This window comes from Nannospalax galili, unplaced genomic scaffold (assembly GCF_000622305.1).
Source record: "Nannospalax galili isolate Female #2095 unplaced genomic scaffold, S.galili_v1.0 scaffold829, whole genome shotgun sequence".
NCBI classification, from domain to species: Eukaryota; Metazoa; Chordata; class Mammalia; order Rodentia; family Spalacidae; genus Nannospalax; species Nannospalax galili.
Window position 1 is genome coordinate 4,792,742 of NW_008360329.1, and position 4,167 is coordinate 4,796,908.

Below are 4,167 nucleotides of genomic sequence, written 5' to 3' on the forward strand. Positions count from 1 at the left end.
GGGGGGGTGGTGGTAGAGAGATGGCTCAGTGCTTAACAGTGCTTGCTGCACAATCAAGAGGGCCAGAGTTCAGAACCCAGCATCAACCAAATATCCCAAGCACACCTGTAATCTCAGCTCCAAGGGGGACAGAGAAAGGAGGACTGCTGGGGCTTGCTGGCTTCCAGCCTAGCTGAGAAAATGAAAGCCCTAGATCCAGGGAGATACTGTGCCTCAAAGGAATAGATAGTGACAGGGAGGGAGACCCAATGCCCTCCTCCGGACCACAAGGTCAGGTAAACAGCACTGCCTAGCTCAAATGCAGGACAGCAGATGTAAAGGAACTGAAAGGTGGCCTAGCCCAGAGATCAAGGAGAATGGGAAGACACACAGCTGGCAAGGGGCAGGAGTCACCCTTTACAGGGGACCTCTGACATAAGACTCTAAGAACTGCAAGGAACCATTTCCCTATGGCTACTGAACAGAACGGACAGGAGGGTGGAGGGAAAAGCAAAGAGCTGGTGTGGGTAAATAGATCAGGAGCTTTTAGATTTAGAATGCAGAAGTCCACAGGAGACCTGATGTTTAGCTTAAACCTAAGAAGAGGATGTTATAGGCTGAGAAACTTAGAGTACTTGATTTTGGGGGACAAGTTAACAGATTGAATATGGAGTACAGGGAAGAGTTCAATATGCCCAGATTCCCCACTGAATGGGCAGTGATGTCACTTACTAAAAAAAGAAAGCAACAGAGTCAAGTTCCAGATCTTGGTACAAGGTAAGATGATCAAGCATTTACTTAGTGTATGGTGGGGCTACTTTGTGAAGTCAAATGGCAATGTCAGATGACTGAACAAGTATGGATCCAGGCTCAGGAGAGACGCATGCCTGCAAATATAAATAGGAAACTCTCTGTACCAGGGAGCAGCTGAGGTTCCCAGTGTGACTGACATCCCCCAGTCCTGGTCTGGCCTAGATCTAACACTATCCTGGCATAGTGTAACTAATTTGTGTGCATGCTGATCTTCTCAATTCCTTTGATATATTTCTTGCTGAACAGGGACTGATAAATGAAAATTTCTGAGATGTCCTGGAATTTATAAGACCAGAAGAGGAAAGAAATTAGGGAAGTCAACTAGGTAACAGTTGTCTGTGGTTTTTTATTGGGGGGGGAACCAATAAAAAGCCTTTATAAATTCAACCTTTTTTTTTCAGGCTAGAATCTTTAAATGGCTCTGGTCCTTTTTCAGGCTAGAATGTTTAAATGGCTCAACAAATCATTTTATTCCAGAGATCTCTTGGTCTCAAGATCTTTTTCACAGGAGTCACATTCTTTTCAGCATTCACTTTCTCAAAGCTATGCATACTTTATGTTTCGGTCCTACAGCCGCGCCCCTCTCCGGTCACCTGTCCCCGCTCCCGACGGCGGCGGACAGCACCGACCCCGGCTTGCCCATCCCTCACACTGGGATTTCGTGACCCAGGGACGCGCCAGATCCCGAGCGCTTCTGCAGAGTCTGACAATCATTCTAGCCTAGACTCACGGCCTCAAAGATCAAGTACGATCGCCAGGGCGAACCCACTCGGCTGTTTCCCGACTCCCTCGGCCCCGCAGCCGACAGCACCGTAGGGAAGGGGCACCCGGCCCCGGCCCAACAGGGGCCCAGATCGCCCGCCGCCCACTAGGGTCCCGGCCCCGCTACTCGACCACCGACCCGCGAAAGAAAGGATGGAGGGGTAAGACCCGCCTCACCTGCGCTGCGCTGCTCAACAGACGGTATCCTAGGGCTCAGCTCTTCCGGCAATAGCGGTTACCCGGGCAGGAAGTCCCGCCTTCCTAAAGCGCGCCTTCGGGGCAGGGATTCCCAGAGCCCCGCCCTCCCGTCCGGCCCCGCCCCGAGTTGAGTGCTAGTTGTCTGTGGCCTAGGCGACCTGGTCTTGGCAGGATTTGGTGAATTCTGGCGACCTGCTCTTATCTGGTGTTTCCCACTTCCTTCCTCCTGCTTGACGCTTTTCTCTAAGACTCCTCCCTTCTTTATTTTGCCAGCCTCCACTTTCCTCTTCTGTCCTTTCATGTTTTCCCACTTCCCTTTCTCCCATTCTGTCATTTGTCTCTACCCTGCTATTTGGCAAAACATAAATTGGAGTTATGACTGTGCAGCTCTTATTCACTAAACCTGTATTGTGTAAGCCTAAAATGGATTTATAACTTTTAATAATTGGCTACCAGTGCCAATTCTCAGTAATTCATTTAGATATCGTTTGTTTGCCGAAGACTTAACATGCTGCAGGCAATTATGCTTACTTACTTCCTACCCCCTTTGGTGCTGAGGATGAACCCTAGGGTTTTGTACATGGTATACAAGCGATCCAACATTGAGCCACCTTCCCAGCCATGGATGTCTGATACAGCGTCTCACTATTTAGCTCAGGTTGGCTTTAGTCTTCAGATAGGTCTTCCTTCACCTCCAGAGTGCTTAGATTACAGGCATGTGCCGCCACACCAGTCAACAATTGTGTTGCTATATGCATTAAAGGTAAGTTAAAATAGTTTCACAAAGATTCTCTGCATTTATCCAGATAAAATCGAGGCTTAGAGATATTAAGTGGTTTGTCCCAAGTTTACACAGCAAGAGTATCAAGCAGACAACACTAACTCTAAAGTCCACATGCGGGGAATATACATGGCACGGAGTGGTTCCACTGTATAAGAAACAACGGCTACTCTGTAGTCTTTAAGATGTTTCCTCACATGGAATAGTATCATAGTATATGTTACTCTAATGCAAAAAGCTCTGCACAGATGTCCTACGCACAACACAATCACAATGAAGTTGCTTGCTTCATTGCTTCCAAAATAATTATTTCCCTTGGTTTAATCAAAAGACAAAAAGTTATTACCAGTGTGAAGCAGGTCTCAGAGATGAGTGGCAGGAATGGTCAGTCCAACTTTAAACCTCACAAAGAGCCAAAATTTATCTTTGTTCTTCTAAAGAATGAGGTCTTAAGAATCCCATTTAGATACCTCTATCAAATACTCTGGTTTCTTGGCTTTTTTAAAAAAGGTCTTCAAGAACTAAGTTTTTTGGTTTTCCATTGTCAAGCATCTTAAAATAAAATCCTTGACAAATGTACGCTGACAGGTGTGGATATGTGACCAAATGAAATTTTCCAGCTACTTGGTGAAATGTCATCAGAGTCATCTTTAAATTTTTTATGAGTGAAAGAGGTCCGACTTGGCAAAGCTACTAAAATCAATGCAAGCATTTTGAAGTACAACAGGTAAAGGAACAAATGTCTTACTCCTTCCAATTAAAGTAGTCCAAGCTTCCTACATCAGATGAACAGGAAGTCCAGGCTGCTGCTTCACAACTGTGCTCAGGTAGCTCAGGGTTTTTTCAGCTCAAAGTCCATTCTGCTTCCAAATGTCTTCTGAAAATGAAATGCACAGTGGCACCTGGTGCTCAGATTCCACTGTAGCAATGCTGCAACCTAGTGCCACATAGTCCAACACCTGAACTGGGTATGCAGAGCAGTTCTCATGGTTAGAGGACATCCTGTACATTGTCTCTAGGACTGTGATATGAGATCACTGTGGGTCAGACATTTTTTTTTCTCAGAAAAGAAAAATTCTGAGATGAAAAAAAAATTATGCACACACACACAAAAAAAAAATCCATCCCTACTCCACCTTCCCAAGCATCTGCTAAAGACCTTGTAATCTATCAAAGTCCACCAAAGAATTATTAACTGAAATTAAAATGACCAACGTTACTTATACCATGTAAGCTACTCCACAGTGGAGCCTGTTTCCATGTTCCCTAATATAACTTCATGTTTAGATAGAATATAAGTAGAAGTTGCCAACATTAGTCAAGATTTCTAACATGCCATGTCATGTCAACAGCTTCCAAGTTATAATAATATATATCATTATCATAGAACTATTATTTTGTGAATATTGTATCATAGTGCATCATCTTTCTTAAGTGCTAAAAACTCAGAAATAAAGACAAAATGTAAAAGTCAGTTCAATGGCACTCTATTTATTTATTGAGACAGGGTCTTACTGTGGCCCAGGCCAACCTGAAACACACTTATCTAGATTAGGCTGGGCTTGAACTCCTCTTGCCTCAACTCCCTGAGTGCTCACCAAGATACCACCCTTGGCATCCCTCTCATTCTGAAA

General features: G+C 44.7%; 1 protein-coding gene across 11 annotated transcripts in view; it reads right to left on the reverse strand.

Annotated features, from left to right (window-relative positions):
• Impa1 (inositol monophosphatase 1) overlaps positions 1-4,167 on the reverse strand; it is a 26,661-nt gene that overhangs the window by 17,430 nt on the left and 5,064 nt on the right. For 2 of the 11 annotated variants that reach the window (XM_029560156.1, XM_017796350.2), the window contains exons 1-2: positions 1,732-2,855; positions 712-866 (exon numbers count right to left, since the gene is read on the reverse strand). The exons of 1 other annotated variant lie outside the window; for it this stretch is intronic. The gene's annotated coding sequence lies outside the window, so the exon portion shown is untranslated. Of the gene's footprint in view, positions 1-711; positions 867-1,731; positions 2,857-2,879; positions 4,130-4,167 lie in introns of those variants that run through there. 8 more of the 11 variants (XM_029560159.1, XM_029560158.1, XM_008826078.3 and 5 more) reach the window with 6 other exon arrangements.